Source organism: Chelonia mydas, chromosome 4 (assembly GCF_015237465.2).
Source record: "Chelonia mydas isolate rCheMyd1 chromosome 4, rCheMyd1.pri.v2, whole genome shotgun sequence".
NCBI classification, from domain to species: Eukaryota; Metazoa; Chordata; order Testudines; family Cheloniidae; genus Chelonia; species Chelonia mydas.
The window spans coordinates 2555360-2579324 of NC_057852.1; the positions used below are offsets into that span (position 1 = coordinate 2555360).

Here is a 23965-nt window from a genome sequence, read left to right on the forward strand (position 1 = left end):
GGCTGAGGAAGGCGAAGGGCCTTGTCTTCCATCAAACAACCTGTCGGGATAAAGTTGGGAACAGGACCCGGGTGTCCTGACTTTCAAACTAATCATCATTCTATGACGAGATAACTGGCTCTGTGGATGAGGGGAAAGCAGTGGACGTGTTGTTCCTTGACTTTAGCAAAGCTTTTGACACTGTCTCCCACGGTATTCTTGCCAGCAAGTTAAAGATGTATGGGATGGATGAATGGACTATAAGGTGGATAGAAAGCTGGATAGATTGTCGGGCTCAACAGGTAGTGATCAATGGCTCCATGTCTAGTTGGCAGCTGGTATCTAGTGGAGTGCCCCCAGGGTCGGTCCTGGGGCCAGTTTTGTTCAATATCTTCATTAATGATCTGGAGGATGGCGTGGACTGCACCCTCAGCAAGTTTGCAGATGACACTAAACTGGGAGGAGAGGTAGATACACTGGAGGGTAGGGATAGGATACAGAGGGCCCTAGACAAATTAGAGGATTGGGCCAAAAGAAATCTGATGAGGTTCAACAAGGACAAGTGTAGAGTCCTGCACTTCGGAGGGAAGAATCCCATGCACTGCTACAGACTAGGGACCGAATGGCTAGGCAGCAGTTCTGCAGAAAAGGACCTGGGGTTACAGTGGACGAGAAGCTGGATATGAGTCAACAGTGTGCCCTTGTTGCCAAGAAGGCCAATGGCATTTTGGGATGAATAAGTAGGGGCATTGCCAGCAGATGGAGGGACGTGATTGTTCCCCTCTATTAGACATTGGTGAGGCCTCATCTGGAGTACTGTGTCCAGTTTTGGGCCCCACACTACAAGAAGGATGTGGAAAAAGTGGAAAGAGTCCAGCGGAGGGCAACAAAAATGATTAGCAGACTGGAGCACATGTCTTATGAGGAGAGGCTGAGGGAACTGGGATTGTTTAGTCTGCGGAAGAGAAGAATGAGGGGGAATTTGATAGCTGCTGTTTTCCAAAGGGGGTTCGAAAGAGGATGGATCTAGACTGTTCTCAGTGGTAGCTTATGACATTACAAGGAGTAATGGTCTCAAGTTGCAGTGGGGGAGGTTTAGGTTGGATATTAAGAAAAACTTTTTCACTGGGAGGGTGGTGAAACACTGGAATGCGTTACCTAGGGAGGTGGTGGAATCTCCTTCCTTACAAGTTTTAAAGGTCAGGCTTGACAAAGCCCTGGCTGGGATGATTTAGTTGGGGATTTGTCCTGCTTTGAGCAGGGGGTTGGACTAGATGACCTCCTGAGGTCCCTTCCAACCCTGATATTCTATGATTCTATGATCAGTCTGGAGTTTCACACACTGAATGATCAGAATAAAGTGACCTGCAATGAGCTACAGACCAACAACCATTCACAGTGATTCTTCAGCAAGTGTTTCAGAAGCACGAGAACGCCAGCGAGAACCAGGGAAGGCTCAGAGACAATCAGCAGCGAGAAGGAGAACAATTCACTAAGCAGATGATTGGTTCTGGCTTATTTGCTGGGCCTTAAACGAGAACAACAAAGTCCTGAGTCTCCTCCCTGCCACAAGACCCCCTGCTCAGCCAATCAGCATTGAGACTCTGGCGGTGGGCTGAGGGTTCCCCGGATGGCCCAGGGATGGCTCAGGTCACCGGTGAGGATCACTCTCAGAGCACGCTTCCTGTCACATCTCTTTGGGAGGCCTCCCACCATGAGGGCTACAGAGCAGCCCCCTCCTCGCCAGTGGAGGGAGGGAAGCAGGAAAAGGGAAACCAAAAAAGACAAACCCCAAGGACTCGAAGGGACAAAGGCCTAGCTGGGGGGAAATTGTCCCACCTTAACCTCCTGTTTTCCGTGCCTAGAATTTGGCCAGCACCGGGTGGATCAGGCTGCCTAGGTACCAAACCTCTCTGGGGCTCTTGCCTTCTCCGCAGGGACGTCTGTCTTCTCGCTCAATGAGCAGTGGGAAAGGAGAAAACTCCAGAGAGGCTCCACCTTGCGCTCACATACGAGACCCTGAATTCTCTCTCAGTCCTCAAGGAGACACCTCAAGAAGGAGACTCCCTGCAGCAAAGCCCCGGGGGTCTCTGAGATCCCCCTGCCCTGCAGCCTGTCCTCCCTGGCCGTTGTCGTGGACTCTCTGTGAGGTCACCGCCTCCCAACCTCCTTTCACCAATCAGCTGAGTGCTGCAAAAGGCCCTTGTGATGTCACTGCCACCCCCACCCCTGCCCTGCAGGGCTCATGTCCTGCCCCGAGCCGGCTCCTCTGCATGTTTGAGCTGCTCCCCCTGGGTCACCCCCACACACTCAGTGGTCGTGCAAGGGTTCACGCAGGCCACACGTGGAACCATCAGAGGATGCTCAATGTGCTGCACTTGGTTTTGCAGAGATTTGGAGACTTGAAGGCCAGAAGGGACTGTTAGATCATCTCATCTGGCCCCCCTACACATCACAGGCCTCCTGCGTGGTGCAATAGCAAGTTTTGGACCAAAGCAGACTTGAGAAAGGCATCTCATCAAGGGATGGAGGAAGCACCACTTCCCTTGGTAGCCTGGAGGAAATTGATGCTGTGGGGGGCAGGGAATTGACCCCAAGGCCACACTTGTGAGTCTGTATCATAACACACATGCACAACAGCACTGCGCGAAGTATGTACACGTCACCTTAACTCTGATGTTTCCTAACGTTTACAGGCCTGGTCTCTATGGTGTTCTTTGTGCTTCTAGATCTATTTTGGGGAGAGATGCAATCATTTAGTTCAGAGTGGGAGCCATGTTAGTCTGTATCAGCAAAAAAAACAAACAAAACAAAAAAAAACAAAACGAGGAGTAGTTCTGGCACCTTAGAGACTAACAAATGTATTTGGGCACATTTGATGGTGTGGCTGATGTGATTAGGTCCTAGGATGGTGTCCCTAGAATAGATATGTGGACAGAGTTGGCAATGGGTTTGTTGCAAGGATAGGTTCCTGGGTTCGTGTTTTTGTTGTGTGGTTGCTGGTGAGTATTTGCTTCAGGTTGGGGGGCTGTCTGTAACCGAGGACTAGCCTGTCTCCCAAGATCTGTGAGATTGAGGGATCGTCCTTCAGAATAGATTGTAGATCCTTGATCATGCCCTGGAGATCTTTTAGTTGGCGGCTGAAGGTGATGGCTGGTGGTGTTCTGTTCCTTTCTTTGTTGGGCTGTCCTGGAGTAGGTGACTTCTGGGTATTCTTCCTTTCAGCAGGTGGGGATTGTAGTTTGAAGAATGCTTGATAGAGATCCTGGAGGTGTTTGTCTCTGTCTGAGGGATTGGAGCAAATGCGGTTGTATCTTAGAGCTTGGCTGTAGACAACGGATCGTGTGATGTGGTCTGGATGAAAGCTGGAGGCACGTAGGTAAGTATAGCGGTCCAGGATAGGGTGGTGTTTATGTGACCATCGCTTATTAGCACTGTAGTGTCCAGGAAGTGGGTGTCTTGTGTGGCCTCTCCTTCTGCCCCTCCACCCCCACCAACATGATACAGTTCTGCGGTGACCTGGAATCCGACTTTCCGCATCTCCGATGGAAGGAATATTTCCAACACACCTCTGAACAACACACTAATCCACAGAGACCTTCCTACCAAAACGACAAAAAGGATTCTGCCTGAAGGTCGAAACAGCAGACTGGACTTCAACTCGAGTGCTTCAGCCGACGAGCACGGGCTGAAGTGGTCGAAAAGCAGCATCACTTGGTCCATAATCTCAGCCATGCAGAACACAACACCGCCCACAGCCTCAGGAACAACTCTGACATCAGAATCAAAAAGGCTGACAAAGGAGGTGCTGTCGTCTTCATGAATAGGTTGGAATATGAACAAGAGGCTGCTAGGCAGCTCTCCAGCTCCACATTCTCCAGCCCATTCCCCTCTGATCCCACTCAGGGTGACCAAGAGAAACTGCACCATCTGCTCAAGAAGCTCCCTGAAAAAGCACAGGGCCTGAGGAGAGAGTCGACACAGCCAGATAATCCTGCTGTCAGGATGCCAATGCCTGAGAGGATTTCATCGCAGTCTCTAACGAGGGGGTTCAGGCTCCAGTTCTCTGCTCTGTTTTCCCAGCCCTGTCCAGGGGGTTGTTTCCAGTTTCAGAAATGGGGCAATGTTCACACACTCCCAATGGGTCTTTGCATAAATCAGGCCCTAAGCCAGGGGCAGGCAATCTTTTGGCCTGATGCCGGATCGGGTTTCAGAAATTGTACGGAGGGACAGTGAGGGGAGGCTGTGCCTCCTCAAACAGCAAGGCATGGCCCGGCCTCCGCCCCCATCCGACCCCCACTTCTCACCCCCAGACGGCTGCCCCGTGCCTCCGGCCCCATCCAACCCCTCTGTTCCCTGAGGAGACCCAGATCCCCCGCCGCTAACAGCCCCCCACCACCCCATCCAACCCCCTCTCTCCTTCCTGCCTGCCCCCCAAGACCCTGCCCCCTCCAACCACCCCTTCTCCCTGCCCTCTGACAGCCCCTGGAACTCCCACCCCTGCCTGCCCCCCACCGCCCCATCCACCCCCTCCTCTGCTTCCTGCCTGCCCCTCGGACCCTCTGCCCCATCCAACCGCCCCTTCTCCCTGACCGCTCCGGGAACTCCTGCCCCCATTCAACCCCCTGTTCCCCGCCCTCTGACCGCCCCGACCCCATCCGCCCCCCAGTCCCTGACCCCGCCCCTGAACTCCCCTGCCCTCTACCCCACCCCCTCCCCCACTCCCTGCCCCTGACCGCGCTGCCTGGAGCCCCGGGGCCGTCCGGGCTCGTAGCCCCGCTGCCCGGAGCATGGGCCGGCGGCGCCGGGAGCGGAGGCTGCGGGGGGGGGGGGGGGAATAGCAGGGGCGGGGCCGGGGGCTCTCCGGAGTTCGGGGCCAGGCGGAACGGCTCAGAGCCCCCTGCCCCGCTTCTGCCCCCCCCCCCGGTCCCCACATGTCGCTGCCCCCCAAACCCGGGGAGCTGCAAAGCTTCCCTCTGCCCGGGACAGGGACTCGCAGCCCCCCAGCTGGCAGCAGCCTGGGCCCCCCCGCCCCGCACAGGCTGTCCCGGGAGCAGCTCCCTGTGGGGCAGGTCTCCCCTTCTCTCCCCGGGGGCACTGCCAGACCCCCCGTCCCCCGCTGGGGCCCCCGACCTGAGATGCCCCAAGAGCGACCCACAGCCATGGCCGGCTGCCACCCCACTGCCCCTCCCCACCAGACCCCAGGCTCTAGTGTGGCCAGTCCCCCACCGACTGTCCTCCTTGCCCCAAGCCAGGGTGCAGCCGCCCCACCCCACAGACCCCTCCCCTCCCTACAGCCCCCCACAGCCATGCTGTGTCCCCTTGGGGGCAGCCATGGTGCTGCCCCTCCCAACCCAACCGCCACAGCCATGCCATTGACCCCGATCCAAGTCCCCTACAGCCTCTCCCTCCCCCACAACCCTCCCAGACCCAGTCCCCATCCCTACAACCCAATCGCCCCCTGTCCACAACCCCCTTCTCCTCCTCCCACAGCTCGCACCACACAGACCCCTCCACCTCCCAGCTGGGCCCCCTCCCCTGCCAACCCACCCACCCCCGCTGGTGCGCCAGGGTTTCCCCAAGACCGACCAACAGCTATGAATTAAAAACCCCACAGTGTTTGTTGGGGCCTCCTGGAGCTGTGGTCCCTACCTGGAGATGCTGAAATCTCACTCTTGTCTCTCTCCTCCTGCCTCCAGCTCTGAGCCAGGCTCCGGACAATTACATGATGAAGAGATGAACTGATGATAGTGGAAGGAAAAAATCAAAAACCAAAAGTGAAGCCAAAAGCGCAAGCTGGGCAGGCAAGGCAAATCGCAGTCTGTTGCCATAGACTAGTCCTCCCCGTCCTCCAATAACCCACCCAAACTGGGACACCACAGACCCCATGGACCTCAAACCAACCACCTGGAAGCAGCAGCAAAAGGGCAGCAAGGACACAGGCCAAGAGAGAGTCGAAGGAAAATCAAAACGGAAAGAGCCCAGTCTTTGAAAGCTTTTTTAGTTCTCGGCACCTGCTCCCAGAAGAGGATGGGGCGACTGACAGCCAGTCATGCTCTCGAGCAGGGAAAGAAAAGCTACTCCTGAAACAACAGCAAAGCAAAAGGAGAAGGAACGGGACAGTGAGCGGGACAGAGAGTGAGATGGCAATTCCTTAATTCCCTGGGTTACTTCCTGGCCATTTCTGTGACTTTAGTGCCATTAAGAAAACTGTTCTCAGAATCTCTGGGTCTCCTTGCCCTACGCTGTTGTTATGAAAGCTCCTTCTCAGCTCCTTTTACTTTCCTGCTTTCCACTTACTGTAAATAAACCATTAACACAGTTCTTGTTTTCTTCCACATTCATGTCCTAGTTCCAGTTGTTGGGGGCAGAGTCATGGGATGTGTTTGTGACACTCTATTCCTTGGGGGAGCATCTTATGCTGATAAGAAGCACATGGGATCTTTTCAGGGGAAAAGGCAATACGCCGCATTTATTGAAAATACAACTGTAAGCATACACATTTAACCACACACACACACACATCCTGCAGATGGTCTTACAGTTACCAGTTTGCTGTAGCTCTTGTCAATCTAATGGCCAATTAGATTGAACACAAGCGAGGAGCTGGGCTCCGTCGGTCGCGATCCGATGCTCCAAAGCTTTGCAGGGCTGAACCCAGAGTCTGATGGCAAAACACCCCCAGCTTTAGACTTGTAAATTCCCACTTTCGTCTGTGGATTTTGCAATGCCATTCTGTAATCGTTAGTCCTTAAATGGGGTTAATCTCCGGGTTTTCAGCTGTTATCGTTTGGTGGTTTTGTTGGCTTCCCATTGTTAACTCTTCTTTGTCTTGCATTCAGGGTGCCTGCCTCGCCTCTGAGGTCATCAATGCTGCTAACATCTTTAGCGTCGGATACAGTGGATGTTTTCTGACTGTCTCCTGTTGTTTCCAAGTCTCTCACTTCTTCTTGACCATCTGGACATTTGTGATGGCTTTCCACCTTTATTTTGAACTATGCACACATTTCTCACTCACACCAAACAATTTCAGGGAGACTTTCAGACAGGATAACATTTTACAAAGGATGATATGGTTTCTAAAGGGATTACAAAAGAACCTTAGGCAACTTAGTTTGCAATGCAGAGAAGAAACACAACTTAATTTGTAATGCAGATAAGAAACAAGACCTTAGAGCAAATACCATAATGAAACCTTATCCTAAAACAAAAGGTGACCAGGACTGTTCTGGTCTATTCCTGCCTGAAATCAGCTTCAGACATCAGAATCTGGCGGATGCCTCTTTACCAATGGCACACGAGGCCGTTCCTTCCTGCTCTCAGAAAGGGTGGCTGGCAGAACATGGTCAAATCCTATCCTACATCAATCCATTTAATATATGATTATCCCTTATCTTTCATTATGCAAAATGCAAACATAAAATCCAACTCCTCTAGGTGCCCTGTAACCCCCATATTGATAGAATCATAGAATCATAGAATATCAGGGTTGGAAGGGACCTCAGGAGGTCATCTAGTTCAACCCCCTGCTCAAAGCAGGACCAATCCCCAACTAAATCATCCCAGCCAGGGCTTTGTCAAGCCTGACCTTTAAAACCTGTAAGGAAGGAGATTCCACCACCTCCCTAGGTAACGCATTCCAGCGTTTCACCACCCTCCTAGTGAAAAGTTTTTCCTAATATCCAACCTAAACCTCCCCCACTGCAACTTGAGACCATTACTCCTTGTAATGTCATAAGCTATCACTGAGAACAGTCTAGATCCATCCTCTTTGGAACCCCCTTTCAGGCAGTTGAAAGCAGCTATCAAATCCCCCCTCATTCTTCTCTTCCGCAGACTAAACAATCCTAGTTCCCTCAGCCTCTCCTCATAAATCATGTGTTCCAGTCCCCTAATCATGTTTGTTGCCCTCCGCTGGACGTTTTCCAATTTTTCCACATCCTTCTTGTAGTGTGGGGCCCAAAACTGGACACAGTACTCCAGATGAGGCCAAGCCCTTGAATGGGAGAGACTGACGAGGGGGAGGTGTCCGAGCCCGACCCTTCTCTCACAGCACTCACCTGGGCTGTGTCCAGCTGCCTAGCGTAGCTCGGGGAGTGAGTACCAACCTCAGGGCAGAGTGTTACACACCAGGGCACACACCCCATGGGGATTGGGAGCTCGATATTTTGGTTTCACCCACCAAGAGCCAACTCCCCAGGCACGGCAGCAGCCTGAAGAGGGAGTCCCAGACACTCCCCTTGGGCACTCTGCTCTGTCCTGCCACGGAGGCCAGCCTGCCTTTGTGCTCGATCTGTGGCTCAGGGAGGCCTGAGCAGGAGCTGGTGCTGCCAGCGTCACCCCCCCACTGTCTGCAAGGGAGGAAGGATTGAACCAGGGTCCCCATGTTCCAGGTCAGTGTGTGAAGCACGGTGCTGTGGTGGGGATCTCTCCCGCGCTCCTGTGGAAGTTGGTTCCCTGAGGCTAAATAAGGAAAGAGCTCGGGCCAGGGGGATTGGATCACCGGGGTTTCCTAATTCCGACCTCTCGGGTGGGTTCCTGCTTCACTGGACAGTGTCATCCAAATAACATTGTTAGAAATCAATCATGAAAAGATGCAGAATGACAGCAAGCCAGGGGGTTTCAGGACAGGGAGACCAATTCAGGCAATCAGAACAGCAGATAGGACACATTTTTGAGCTCCTATGAGGCTCCAAGCAGACACGTTATAGAGACGGAAACTGGCCAGGAATTCTTTGAAACTGGGTGAACACTTAAAAAAGTATCCATTTGTTTTGGTTGCAGGGAGCAGATGCTGGTGGTGAGTGAGGGCAGCAACTTGCAGATGTCACTGAGCAGGTGATAAGAACATTAGACCATAAGAACGGCCAGACGGGGTCAGACCAAAGGTCCATCTAGCCCAGTATCCGTCTGCTGACAGCGGCCAGTGCCGTGTGCCCCTGAGGGAATGAACAGACAGGAATCATGCCGGGATCCATCCCTTGTCACCCCATCCCCAGCTTCTGACAAACAGAGGTTAGGGACACCATCCCTGCCCATCCTGGCTAATCGCCATCGATGGACCGAGCCGCCATGAATCTTTCTAGATCCCTGTCGAACCTTTTGATCCCAGGACCCTGCTCAGGAACAGTGAAGTACCAAGCTGTAATAAAGAAGCAGCTTCTGATACAAGGGCAGCTCCTCTTCCTCCTCCCCTCCCGTGGGGATGAGCAGCCCTCCCGCAACTGTCTCGCTGCCCCTGGCCCCCTTCACCTCATCACCCCTTCAGCCTCCCTCCAAATGACCCCTTCCTCCCATCACCTCTTGAGCCCCCCTTCAGCCTCCCCCAACTGCCCCAGTCCCCTTCCCCTCATTGCCGCCCTCAACCTTCCCCCTTCCTCCCAGACTCCTCCCCAGCTGCCCTTTCAGTCTTCCCCTCCTATACCCAACTGCCCTCCTTCAGCCTTCCCCCCGAACTCCTCACCTAGCTGCCCCATCTGACCCCCTTTAGTCTCCCTCCCCCACAACTGCCCCTTCACCCCCTCAGCCACTCCCCTCCCTCTGCCTCTCCCCAAATTCCCAGCTCCACCACGCTGAGGTTCCCTTCCCCACAACCATCTGCTTCCTTCCCATGGGGAACAGAGGCAGGAAATGCTTTTGAAAAAAACTTTTGTAAAGTAAAAAGTAAAACAAGCCAAGCAAGCCCCTCCCTTGCTTTGTGCTGGGCGCCCAGCAATGGGTTTGTATGTGTTCGGCTGAGGAGGGGTTGTTCTGAGCACACTCCATTCAGGGAAGGGGTGGAGTTGGCCAAAGGGGCACGTTGAATCCTTAGCAGAGAATTCCTTTCTCCACGATGTTAGCTGAGCGTTGCTGTTCAATGTCACCTGACGAATGCAGCATTTGAAACAATCTGACTGTAAATCCCTTGCCCTCTCAGTTGCTGGAGTTCTCACACCCTCTGCTCTTGTGAGCTCACCACATGACACGGTGTCTTATTTCCATAGCATCTTGGAGATTAGACGGGACCGAAGTTGATGAGGTAAAAAATTAAGCATAACTCCTTCCCTTCCCCCTTTTGACTTAGGAAAAAGAAATCCCATCCCCTCCCCCAGTCCCAACCCAGCCCCATCGGAGTTGCTGCGGCCATGAGAGAGGTGCCTCTTACATGGCCCTGAGCTGCTACGGTGAGAGAGGGCTGGGGGGAGTCCTCTCTCCCTGGGGCAACCTGCACCCTAAACCCCTCATCCCCAGCCCCACCTCAGAGCTCGCACTCTCACCAGGACCCCTCACACCCTTGCACCACAACCCTCTGCCCTAGCCCTGAGCCCCTCATCCCTGGCCCCACACAACAGCCCACACCCCAACCCTCTGCCCCACCTGAGCCTCCTCCCACACTCCGAAACCTTCGGCCTCACCCTGCCACACACCGTCCATGTGCAGAACGAATTTTGCGATCTGCACTAAGAGACAGGGGAGGGGTCACCCCTCACTTCCATATCGGTGCACAGAACAACATTCATTCCGTACACGGACAGAACAAACTAGAGGAAACACTGCTCCTGACTTTCAACCAATCCGTTACATCTTGAATTTCATACATCGACCGATGAGAATAAATTGCTCTCAGGTGACCTACAGACCAACAGTTGTTCACAGGAATTATTCAGCAAGTATTTTAGAAGACCTAGAACACTGGAGGAAATCATCAACTGCTAAGAGACAATTAATGGAGCGAAGCAGCAAGATGAATCCCATACTTTGGATTGGTTGTGTCTTATTTCCCTGATTTGAAAAGAGACCAAAAGGACCTGAATCTCCTCGCTGTGGATAGCCCCCTGCTCGGCCAATCAGCACTGAGTGGTGGGAGGCTGAGAGGTCTCACCAGATGTCTCAAAGGATGGCCCAGGTCACCATCAGAGGGGATCACTCTCAAATCCGGACCCACCCCTTTGGGAGGACCTCCTACAATGAGAGCAACGCCCCCTCCCTCGCCCACACTCCACACACACCCCTCCTTGGTAGCGGGAGGGAAGCAGGGAAAAGGGAAAAAAGAAGCAAGAGATGAGGAGAAAGAAGGGAGGAAAGAGGAAAATGGAAACCAAAAAGGATAAACCCCAAGGGCTCCAGTGATTCCATGGGTCACAGTCCGAGGTAGGAAATCAAATTCTGCCCCCTTAAGCCAGTGTTGTCTGTGCCGAGAATTCTGCCTGCAGCAGGTGCATCAGACCCAACAGGTTCCAAACCTCTCGGAGCCTCTGCCCTTGTCCAAGGGAAGTTCGTTTTCTGGCACAACCAGGGGTAGGAAAGGAGAAAACTCCACAGAGGCTCCTCCTCATGCTCACAGTCGTGAATCCTAATTCTCTCCCCGTCCTCGAGAGGAGACCTGGAGAAGGAGACGTGCGGCAGCAAAGCCGGGGGGGTCTCAGCGACTGCCCTGGCCCTGCATCTCTGCCCTGCCCTGCTGATGTCGGGGTCTCTCAGTGAGGTCACCCCCTCCCCACCACTTTTGCCCAATGGGCTGAGTTCCTGCAAAAGGCCTTTGTGATGTCACTGCCCCACCCACCCCTCCCCTCCAAGCTGATGTCCTGCCCCTGCCCAGCCTCTTTGGAGGTTGGAGTTGTTGTCCCTGGATCCCAGGTTGCCAACTTTTGCACCCAACAAAACTTAACGCCCTTACGCCCCCCCTTCGACGAGGTCCCGGCCCGCTCACACCATCTCCCTCCCCTCCGTCGCTCCCTCTCCCCCACGCTCCCTCACTCGCTCATTGTCACCGTGCTGAGGAGGGCTGGGCAGGGCCCCTTTTGAACTCGGTGTTGTCGGGACGGACCTGGGAAGGAGGGCTGCCTGCCAAGCACCTTTGGGAGGAGGCGCCCCTCCCTGTCAGAAAATCATCTCCCTCCCTCAGCTCAGTGATGGCCTGAATTGCTCCTTATCCCGGGGCGGGGGATTCAAAGCAGCAACATCAAACCCCTGTGTAACTAGCAAGAATGAACACAATGGACACACTTGCACCCCCGCACAGCAGTGGGTGTGCCCGGGAGGCTGGTCTGAGCAAACAATTTGAAGTGATAATTCAGTGAGAAGAGAATCATAGTGAAGCGAAGGGACCATCCATCAGGTACTTGTGGCTGAGTGGTTAAGGGGATGGACTAGAGATCCCTTGGGGCCCTCCCACGTAGGTCTGAATCCTACCAACTATGGAAACAGTGAACTGTTGTCATTGCTGTAGTCCTAGTGCCGGAGCATCCAGGTGCCAACGGGAGGTAGATCTGGTCTCACTCTCAGGCTGGCTGCACTTAAAAAGCTCCTGTAGCAGTCTGGAGTAGAGAGTTGCTGCAGTGACTGGAGGGGATTTCCCATTGCTCTAGCTGCACTGACAGAATACAGAGACTGAATTCCCACCCCGCCTCCATAGGAGCTCTCTGCAGTTTAATTGTTCTGCAGCCAGCTTCCCATTAGAAATGCTGTTGTGGGACATTCCCAGACCTGGAAGTTTACGAACGAGAGAATTTGAAGAGCAAACCCAGCTCCTCCCACCAGGAGGGATTTAAGTGTTTTGTCCCTGTCACTTAATTCTTTTCAGTAGTCCAGACCTCCCGTGTCAAGCCAGGCAACGAACTTGGGGAAAGATTACAGGACTCAGAGACCTTAGAAACAGTGAAATGACAGCAAGCACATCACTCAAGTTGGCCTAGTAATTAAAGCAAAGGTCTGCTAATCTGATGCCATTCTTGTTGCCCCTTTATTCTTCTGCTGTCTCGCTCCAACCACTATCGCCCTCTGTTGGTTCAGTGAGAGTGCCACACTCATTGCTTCCGACACACACAGACTCACACACACATCTTGCAAGGAAAACCTCACCAAGGAGTCAGATGCACCTGTTGCTTCCCTGCACCCCTGCTCTCCAGAATCCAATCCCAAGGAAAGCTTGTCAGGCCCAGAGCTGGCAGGGCGTCTGGTGCTGGAGTATTGAAACTACAGTGACGGCACTCAGAGGAAAGATGCTGAGAGAGTGCAAGTTAAAAATTGGCCGGTCAGGTTTCCAGTCCCCTCACAGGTCATTCCCTCACTCGAGCAAAGGGGCACATCTCAATTCTCAGCTGGCTCAGTCGAGCTGCATCGTTCTTGTTTCCACTCAGTCAGGTTTGAGGCCTGTTTCGCACCCTGTCTTTGAGAAGACAGTCAGAAACTACTCTCTGAAATAGCAGATGCAGGAGGACGTGTTATCGCTCCTGCCCCAACACAGACAGAGAAAGAGAGAAATGTTCTATCTTTGAGGGTGGGACTCCCTGCCCTTGGCCAAAGACGAGCACCTCTCTTTGACCTTTGTCGCTCATTCAGCTTTTCTTTCAACAGGGAGCCCGAGAGCTCAGGTGCTGGAGCGCTGCGTTTGTCAATGAAGGTCGGTGAGCTCTGTCATAAATATAAAGGGAAGGGTAAAGACCTTTAAAATACCTCTCACCTGTAAAGGGTTAAGAAGCTAGGATAACCTCGCTGGCACCTGACCAAAATGACCAATGAGGAGACAAGATACTTTCAAAAGCTGGGGGGAGGGAGAAGCAAAGCCTCTCTCTCTGTCTGTGTGATGCTTTTGCCGGGGACAGAACAGGAACGGAGTCTTAGAACTTAGTAAGTAATCTAGCTAGATGTGCGTTAGATTCTGATTTCTTTAAATGGCTGAGAAAATAAGCTGTGCTGAATGGAATGGATATTCCTGTCTTTGTGTCTTTTTGTAACTTAAGGTTTTGTCTAGAGGGATTCTCTATGTTTTGAATCTCATTACCCTGTAAGGAATTTACCATCCTGATTTTACAGAGGTGATTCTTTTTACTTTTTCTTCTATTAAAATTCTTCTTTTAAGAAACTGAATACTTTTTCATTGTTCTTAAGATCCAAGGGTTTGGGTCTGTGGTCACCTACGCAAATTGGTGAGGATTTTTATCAAACCTTCCCCAGAAAGGGGGGTGTAACATTTGGGCGGATTTTGGGGGGAAAGACATTTCCAAACGGACTCTTTCCTAATAATAATATCGGTTAGACTTTGGTGATGGCAGCGAAAGTCCAAGGGCAAAAAGTAAAATAGTTTGTACCATGGGGAAGTTTTAACCTAAGCTGGTAAAAGTAAGCTTAGGAGGTTTTCATGGAGGTCCCCACATCTGTACCCTAGAGTTCAGAGTGGGGAAGGAACCTTGACAAGCTCCAATGTCACTCGGCTCTTCTACCAGCAAGTCAAAACACAGGAAGGCTTTCCTCATTTGACAGTACTGGGGTTGTCGGAGGGTCTGTCCACACTGCACACTGAGCCTGTCTCTATGTGGCCTGGGCTTGCTGACTGGTGTTCCCAAGCCAGTGTTTGAGCATCCAGACTGCAGTGGAAACTCAGGGCTCACACTGTGTCTATCCTACCGCAGTAAGTCGTCCTAAGTTACGCTGCTCCAGCTATGTGAATAATAGAGCTGGATTTGACATAGCTTAGGTGAACTTACTGCTGTGTCTACACTGGGCTGGGTCGATGGGAGACGCTCTTAGGTCGACTTACCTTCCTGCTGTTGTTCCCTGCACTTAAGACGGAAGAATCCCATGCACTACTACAGGCTGGGGACTGACTGGCTAAGTGGCAGTTCTGCAGAAAGGGACCTGGGGATTACAGTGGATGAGAAGCTGGATATGAGTCAGCAGTGTGCCCTTGTTGCCAAGAAGGTTAACGGCATATTGGGCTGCATTAGTAGGAGCATTGCGAGCAGATGGAGGGAAGTGATTCTTCCCCTCTCTTTGGCACTAGTGAGGCGAAAATCTGGAGTATTGCAATCCGTTTCGGCCTCCACCTACAGAAAGGATGTGGACAAACTGGAGAGTGTCCAGCAGAGGGCAACAAAAATGATTAGGGGGCTGGGGCACATGATGGATGAGGAGAGGCTGAGGGAACTGGGATTAGTTAGTCTGCAGAAGAGAAGAGTGAGGGGAGATTTGAGAGCAGCCTTCAACTACCTGAAGGGGGGTTCCAAAAAGGATGGAGCTTGGCTGTTCTCAGTGGTGGTAGAAGACAGAACAAGAAGCAATGGTCTCAAGTTGCAATGGGGGAGATCTAGGTTCACTCGGAGGGTGGTGAAGCACTGGAATGGGTTACCTAGGGAGGTGGTGGAATCTCCTTCCTTAGAGGTTTTTAAGGCCCAGCTTGACAAAACCCTGGCTGGGATGATTTAGTGGGTATTGGTCCTGCTTTGAGCAGGGGGTCGGACTAGATGCCCTCCTGAGGTCTCTTCCAACCCTAATCTTCTGTAATTGTATGATTCTATCAGTCCTTTGTCCATCCCCTCAGACGGCACCGACTTCCCCTCTGGCCAGTGGGTGCTCAACTCCCGCTCTGCCCCAGACCCCCCCTACTCCACACCTTCCCCCAAGCACCGCCCCACCTTTTCCTGCCCCACCCCCCAATCACCCCTTCCTCTAAACCTTTGCCCATTCTCTTCCTGCCCCTGCTCCATCCCCGCCCTGCTTCTATCCCACCCCTTCCCCCAAACCCCCACCCTGCCTCTTCCCCGTCTCCTTCCCCAAGTATGCCATGTCCCCGTGTTATACTTAGAAATGAAAACCAGCAGGATATTTTTTAAGGGATAAGGCAATATGCCATGTTTATTGTGAATACAGAAAGAATTAAAGTAAGCGATCAGTTATAGCTGTAACATTCCATTCTCTCACACATTCATTCACTCATACATAGAGTCCTGCAAGGTTGTTATAGTTACCAGCCCGGAGGTTGCTCGTGCCAAGTTACTGGCCTGGACACGAGGATGGAGCCAAGTCTTGTCAGATGCGCATCCAATGCTCCTGGAGGGTGGTTGCAGTATCAGACTCAAAGTTCTCAGTTTTTAGAGTATGTCTTTATAGGAGTTCATCCTCATTCAAATCCATAGGGTTTGCTTTGTCATGCTGTTTTCACGTTTGAAGTGATAATCAATCACTGTTCTCATGTTTAAAATGATAGTCCATCACGCAGATGGCACAGCAGTGACAGCTTGTTGTTATCTTGTTCTTCGGTTCTCTGGCCCCTCTGTCCTTGGGGTAGTTGGGGATGGATTCCGGTTTGCCCTGCGGAGTCATCCGGTAATCTCCATCCTGCACATTCTTTGGCCGAATGTTCCTGGGTAGTTATTATTTGTTAGGCTGGCACTTCAACCTTTTAGTACTCATTCGAACATACATTTACAATCACACCCTATTTCACTTAACGTAACTATTTTCAAATCATTGGGGCATGAGAGACTCCAATGAATCTATCCATGCCACTGGTCACACATGAAAAGAAAACAAGCAAGATAGGAATGTAAAAGTGGACGAACAACAAATCTTGTTCCTGAGTTCAGAAAAAACACTTGTAACATGTTATTATCATATCACTTTTAGGACAAACTCTTTGTCGCTGAATGTTTTTCTTCAATTAGCACAGACCTTGCAAACTAACAGGCCTGCTTCATTTAGCAGAAACTCAGCAGGATGAGAACAGGCTGAGAGACATATTTCTTTCTAATAATACAAGCCAAATCCGGGGTCTGTACTGGACCATATTTTCCCGAAAATAATTAATGTATTAATTAATTTTAATTCAACATAATCCCCCTTTTTGACAGTAAGATTATTAATCACTAGTAAAAAGAAATACTTGTGGCACCTTAGAGACTAACAAATTTATTTGAGCATAAGCTTTCGTGAGCTACAGCTCACTTCATCAGATGCTGTAGTTCACGAAAGCTTATGCTCAAATAAATCTGTTAGTCTCTAAGGTGCCACAAGTCCTCCTTTTCTTTTTGCGAATACAGACTAACACGGCTGCTACTCTGAAACCTGTTAATCACTAGTGTCACTTCTTATTTAATCTGTTTAATAGAAAGTACGGGGAGACAATTTGGGCCTGTGGCTCTCGTCTTACACACATTCCAAACATCCCAGTTAGACAAATACAATTCAAAACCAAAACAATTAGTAGGGGATGTTGCATTACAGATAGTTTGCCAGTAGTTGTGGGAGACCATCCAGAAAATATGTAAACTGTTATCTTTCTGCAGTGGCAATTCTTAACATGTCCCCGTCTGCATGCATAATATGGATTGTTCGGTTTCCCACATTGCCTTTTGTCTGTTCTAGGAACTGTGTTACCTCTTTACCTTTTAAACAGGTGAGTGGTGAATTCCTGCTATTCAATGCCAAGACTGACAGAGAACTCAGCTAAATCAGTGCTTACAGGAAGCAGAGACTTTTCTGGCTGTGCCAAATAGTAGGTGTGATTATTGGTAAACACAGCATTTACATTGCATTTACATTTGTCCACTGGTGGGTTGCTAACACTTCCATCCTCCCAAAACACCTCCTCCCAGGAATTAACACATACACATTGCTCATTATATAATACTTTGGTTTCATTGTTTAATTCATCCCACATACACGATCCTAGTGAAATGTCTTTACTACAGGGCTCTGGAGCAACAGGTAGGGACAAGCACACCCACTTTTGAGGAGTCCACTCGGTATAACCTCTCGTGTCCAATAGCTTCCCTCCCTCCCCAGCCCACTGGCTCGAGATCCGGGGTAGCCAGAACTATCCAATGTGCAATAGGGGGAGTGGGCTAACTTTCCATATCTTTGCTTCCAGAGACTGTTAATGTGCAATCCTGACAACAATTTCTCCAATTAAAAGGTCTGGTTTTACCATGCTAGAAACATACTTGTCAATATGAGTAGATGCAGTATCAAACAATGACCTTTTTCTTTGCTTCAACAAGTGTATTAAAACCTTGGTGTTTCCTGATATTACCCAAAACTTTTCGTGTGCCAATGTGGACAAAGCAAGTATCTGCATTTCAGTACATCAAATGGCTATGCATGGTTTTGCATTTTTACCTGTTTCTTATGCAGCAGCCAGGTGGTAGCATTGAGCCATTACTATAGGTTCTATCTAGCTTTTAAATTACCAAGACCTATTTGGACTAGATCCACATTAGCATGTATCTGTTTCTGTATCAGGCTGTCCTGTAGCTGGGACAGAGAGCTTAATTTATTTTTAATTGCTTTTAAATCCACAGAATTCATGAGTCCTGCTCCCACACCAAAACTCCCCAGCATTGTATCCATAAGATCTCTTTTGGCCCTAGTGAGAGGGGAATGCTGGTGTGTTCTTATCCACGCTGAAAGAATGGAAAGGGAGTAAGGTATACATTTGGGCTCTATGTTAGAAACATTTAACCTTGTCCAATCCATGTTAATTTTTATGTTTACCAGAAGGGGGCTTACTAAAACTTTCACCAGTGTGGTCTGGACCTTGAACAGTGCAGGTTTCTTCATGGACCTTGGTGTATTTCTCATAAATACATACTCTTTTTCCCACTTCCATGTACAATCATCTGGGAATGCCTCTGTGTGTGTGTGGGCAGTATACGACAATAACTGTTACCAAGGTTCCTGATTTTACAAACCCATCCCAAATCTAGGGGAGTAAGGGCTAGTATGCAATTGTGGTGCTGTCTCCAAAATAGCCTTCAGTTTGTATCCCCACCATCCAATTACTTTCCCTCCCCGTGGGGACTGAGATGTTTACCTGTAATCCCAATTCTCCCTCCCCCACATAAACATGAGTGCTTCCTAGGGGTTTTAAAGTAATGCTGGTATTCAGATCAAGCCACCGTATCTGGATGTCCGGATCATGGAAGGGAATCCATGGGGTGTTTTCTGATCCTGAGCCATTTCCTAACAGTGTAACAGCTAGGATCGTTCAACCTTCTCCCAGGGGTCCTGGGACACGGGTGTCGTCGTAGCACTGCTAGTGGGCCTCCTCTGCTGCGACTGCGGACGCGAGTAAATTCATCCAACTCAAGGACCACCAAACCACCTGTGGCTTCATTCCTCATGCTGACTGGAATGTCACTCGGCTCTTCTCCGATGTCGTTTCTCACAGCTCTCCTGACGAACCGAATGTGCAATCTGGACCGGCTGGAGAATGCACACCCTCAGCAGGGGGAGTAGCAGCAGCACAATCCGGTGTTCAGGAATCCTGTGAGAATGATAATAAAAACACACCACGTCCACAGGTCCTGGTATCCAGTCAGCACCGGGGCATTGTGCCTAAAACATAATTGTGACAGTATTGATTCAAGCAAACAATTTAATCCGTGAAACGTGAACCCACTTCAATTTACCATCCTTATCAATGCGGTAAATGAGAGGGCTGAGGTGACCAACTATGGAGTAGGGACCACTCCACTTTGACTCCAGTGTGTGATCCCTTTTGACCAATTTTAAATATATTACCTGATCTCCTGCTTCCCACAGTTGAGAGTCCCCAGCTTTTTGCTGATCCATTCTTTTGTTCATTAGCTCAATTCACCCTGTACTGTAGGGTGCTTTTATCTTCCTGCAGCTGCTTCAGCCACTGCCAGTGCTCATGAGTCCCACTTTGGTTATCGACCCAGAGCAAACTGTGGAATTGACAGGGGACAACCTATTTCATACCTTGCCCAAAGAGATTTTGATACAGCTGGATTTTAGTCCTCAGCCTATCACTGCTATGAATGGCAGCCAGAATAAGTGGCAGCTTCTCAGGCCAATTTCTGCCAGTGTTATCTACGACCTTTCTCAGTGCTTCTTTGATAGTGCGGTTCATTCTTTCCACTTAGCCAGAAGATTGAGGCCTGTAGGGTATGTGGAATTTGAGAGTAATTCCCAGAGCACAACTCCCCTACAAATGTCCCTCCATTATCAGAGTCGATGACCTCGGGAGTTTCATATCTGCATACCACTTCTGAAAACAGCTCCTTGGCAGCCGTTCAAGCACTGTTGTCCTTGTGGGGAAGGCTTCAACCTACCCTGAAAATGAATCTATAATCACAAGTAAATACCTTCCTTATTTCTGGACAACTTATCAATGAAATCAATTTGGATTCTATGCCATGGGCCCAGTCATTGATGGTGGAACATCTGAGGTTGGTGTGGGGGTCGAGCTTTATTCCTGGCACACTGTACACAATTCCTAACCCAGGTCTCTCCATTATCTCTCATGCACTTCCATTCTGCTACTTGCTTTAACCTTTTCAGTGTCCCTTCTACTCCTTCATGCATAAACTGGTGAGCTATGCTCACTAGCTCTTGTCTTTCAATTCTCCTGGGGGAGCGGAGAGTATCCTGAGCCTTATGTTCCTGTTTTCTGGTTACCATCGCTACTCCTTCATAATCTCTGTCTATTGCATCGGCATGGTTGTTCCAAATAGTCTCAGCTGCTGAGCCCGTACCATGTGCCTTTACATGTCTGATCTTTAGTTGATCAAGGTGGGTGGTAACCCAAGCATAAATCCATTACCACTGCTCTACACATGCTCTCTCTTTTCCATCTGCGGATTCCCAATAATTTCTTTGCAAGTCAAACATCCAGTGTTGTGCCCCGTTCACACAATAATTACTGTCAGCAAAATATACACAGTCTTAGGGGAGTTCTCATACTGTTTTAAAATTGATAATACAGCATGTAGTTCAGCGTGTTGTGCTGAGCCGTGATCCAAATATCCTTTGATTACTTCTTCTTCTAAATTTATGGCAGCATATTTAATTCTTTTCTTGCCCTGGATTACCATGGAACTGCCAGTGAAGCAGATACATTTCTCCTGGCCCACTGTATTCAATTCTTTGAGACCTTCTCCCCCTTCATCCGTTGTAATGGCTGCCACCTGTCTAGTGGCAAAGCCCAATTTCTGTCTCAGACTCTTAATTAGTGACTTGCAGTGGTTATGATTTGTGGGTGTTCTACCCTGCTCCAGTGTTAATTCTTTACCATGCCTTGGAGCACGATTTCTCTCTTGCAATTCTTTCAGAGGCTTCAGCCTGATCTGCCAGGAATTTTTCTCTTTCTCTGCATTCCCGGAGCGCCTCTTTTACTATTTCCGCTGGCTCTGTGTATTCGTAGACAGCACCTTCCAATTGTCTGCTCCCTTTTCCGTTTGGTTTAGCTTTTCCTGTAGAGATGCCTTTTTCCTCTTTACAGGAAGCTAAGCGGAGGTAAGAATCATTATATGCCTCCCACAATAGCCAAATTGCTGCTGCAACTCTTTTGGCAGCACTAGAGGGTTTGTACACAAGGATATACTGAGCCAATCTATCCTATAGGTCTGAAATGGTGCAGACATCAGCAAGGGCTTGTTCAGTCAAGGACTGTGCCAAATTTTTGAAGGATTTGCTTAAAAGGGGTGATCTCCTAAGCAAAGATGAGGTTGGGGCCACCTCCAGTTCTATTTCCCCTTCAGGCAAATTTTACCCTGCCTTTTCTTGAACATTTTTAAAAGCTTGTTCAAACTTTCCTGTCACACCTGACAGTTCAGCGAGTGAGAACCTAGATTTTGAAACCATAGCTTATCAAATGTTCCCATCACATCTGACACAGGTCAGCGAGTGACACAGCCTAGATTCTGGGCTCGTCACTGTGACGCAGCCTAGTCACACCTGACACCGCCTAGGTTCTGCAAAACTTTCTCGTCACCCCTGACATAGTTGAGCAAGTGACACAACCGGATTCTGAAACCGTAGCTGAATAATATTTACCTCTGCCTATATACTTCAAGGCCAGGAGTTGGACAGACACCTATATCCTTCAGAATTTGTCAATATGAGCTCCATAGTACTTTTTTACTTGTATATATCTTTTACCTCTTCATATATATACTATATATATATATATATATATATATATATATATATATCCTTCAAGACCTAGGGGGTCATATTTCTTTCTAATAATACAAGCCAAATCCAGGGTCTGTACTGGACCATATTTTCCCAAAAATAATTAATGTATTATTACTTTTAATCCAACACCTGCTCCTCCCCCATCCCCCCGGAGCATCCTGAATTCCGTGAAACAGCTGTTTTGCAGTGGGCAGAAAGTGCTGGGAGGGAGGGGGAGGGGTTGCTCAGTGGGGCCGCCGGAGGGCGAGATGCACACGCCAGCAGGTGAGGACAGAATAAGCAGCAGGTTTCAAACAAACCAGAGAAAGTATTTTTTTTCCACACAATGCACAGTTAACCTGTGGAACTCTTTGCCGGAGGATGTTGTGAAGACCAAGACTATAACAGAGTTCAAAAATGAACTAGATAAATTCATGCAGAAGAGGTCCATGAATGGCTATTAGCCAGGACGGGTAGGGATGGTGTCCCTAGCCTCTGTTTGCCAGGAGCCGGGAATGAGCGACAGGAATGGATCACTTGATGATTCCCTGTTCATTCCCTCTGGAGCACTACTACTGTCGGAAGACAGGCTACTGGGCTAGATGGACCTTTGGTTTGACACAGTATGGGCAGTCTTGTGTTGCTTATGTTCTTGGTTGTAGGAACCAGTCCTGGCTATTAGAGGAGCAGATGGCTTCAAAAGACCACTCTTGTGGATCTGGGAATCCTGGGCAAACTAATTCCCTTCCTTTCGAGAAAGACAGAAACACCCATTTCCTCCTTCTTTCTATTCCAGGCTTTGTTCCTTTTTCCAAAGACTCACCTCTCGGGAGCACAGAGAGATCCATGTGCACAAAGTGCTCGTCCAACCTGCAGCCACTGAGGCATGCTCTGGCCTCAGCCCCCAAGAACAGGCATTGCCAGAAAAGCCCCAGAGAAGAAAATGCTCATGGACCATTCTGTCAGGCATGAAAAGGACTCTCTGTCTGTTGCCAATCCCACAACGCGATGGCACGAGAGCAATGGAGGAGAGAAGAGCTTCCTCTCCAGAAGGTGGACACACTTGTCCCTGAAGAAGAAGCAGCTGAGAACCAAGTGGAGGCAGAGGAGGTGAAGCTGCAGGAGATGACAGACAAAGTCGAAGTGGATCTTACAGGTGAGGATTCAATCCACATGGTTTGCAAAGAGCACGTGAGGAATACTCACACCAGTCACTCTACAAGCCTGAGACATCAGGGGCTTCTCAGGGACAGCGATGGGTACCCTCAGACTCTGGAATCCATTTAGTGCCGGATCGTCTGGGTGAGGGTGGCAGAGGTCCATCGCTGAGGTAGGGAGAGCTGACAATGTCAGGTCACCCGCTCTGGGATCTGGCACTGTGGGTGGGGGAGTACAAAACATTGCTCCAGGCTGTAAGGAGAAGAGAGAGGCTGGATGTTGGAGGAAATCATTTCTTTTCTCCTGGATTGGGTCCCTTTCATCAGGAAAATGCTCCAGAGGTCTCAGCAGGTCACAGCTGGGAACCGTACCAGAGCTGAGTCATTCCTTCTTGGGGGGTTCAATGCAAAAGGAGGCCTGGTGCCCATCACTGACAAGAAAGGGGTGCAAGCGAAGGGGAAGAGTAGATGACACCATTGAAAAGAAACTGGCCCCTAGGGAAGAGAAGTATCGTGTGGTCAAAGCCCCCAGCTAGGAGTCAGGAAAGCGGAGTTCTCTGCTGAGCTCTGCAACAACCTCAGTCTGACCCTGGGCAATTCGCTTCAGGGGCTCTGTGCCCAACTTCCATCCTCTGTAACACCAGGAAGAAGACATGGAAAAGCAAAAATGTTAAGCATGTTTTTTTCTGTTCCAGGGACGAAGAAGTAGCCGTCTGAGTGGAAGGGGAAGTGGAAGAAAGGATGCCCAGAAGAGCAGGAAGAAGATGCGCACTCCCAGCCCCCTCATTAACAAGCAGCTCCCATATGACGATGGTAATGACGCTGTGTGCACTGTGTCATGGAAAGCATCCCTTGCTGTGTGTATGAATATCTCCCGGAGTGGTATCTCTTACAGAACTACCTGCCCCTTGCTCAGGGGGCTGAAAACAAACACTCGTCTAGGGTGATCAACTCCAGGCAGTCTTTATCGGATTGCTTGAACGACGCCCGCTTGAAAAGAGTTTAGGCACCTGAAGAAGTCCAGAGGTGCTTTGTGGGATTGGCAGAAGTGCCTGACTCAGGTGCCTAATTCTGATGCACTTTCCATGGCACACAGGCACGGATGAAAATCATACAAGGCCCATCCCAGCACTTGTAGGGGTAACCCACAT

The 23965-nt window shown here is 50.0% G+C and overlaps 1 protein-coding gene and 1 long non-coding RNA gene across 3 annotated transcripts in view; one reads left to right on the forward strand and one right to left on the reverse strand.

The window, feature by feature from the left end:
• The window catches only part of LOC119566014 (butyrophilin subfamily 2 member A2-like), a 27811-nt gene extending 20843 nt beyond the window's left edge, over positions 1 to 6968 (forward strand). The window contains exon 6 of one of the 2 annotated variants that reach the window (XR_006290552.1): positions 6822 to 6968. The gene's annotated coding sequence lies outside the window, so the exon portion shown is untranslated. Of the gene's footprint in view, positions 1 to 6331; positions 6347 to 6821 lie in introns of those variants that run through there. The other variant, XR_006290553.1, reaches the window with a different exon arrangement.
• Positions 6969 to 15561: 8593 nt separating this feature from the next.
• LOC119566055 overlaps positions 15562 to 23965 on the reverse strand; it is a 60811-nt gene continuing 52407 nt past the window's right edge. The window contains exon 3 of the long non-coding RNA XR_005225036.2: positions 15562 to 19071. This is a non-coding gene — a long non-coding RNA (uncharacterized LOC119566055). The remainder of the gene's footprint in view (positions 19072 to 23965) is intronic.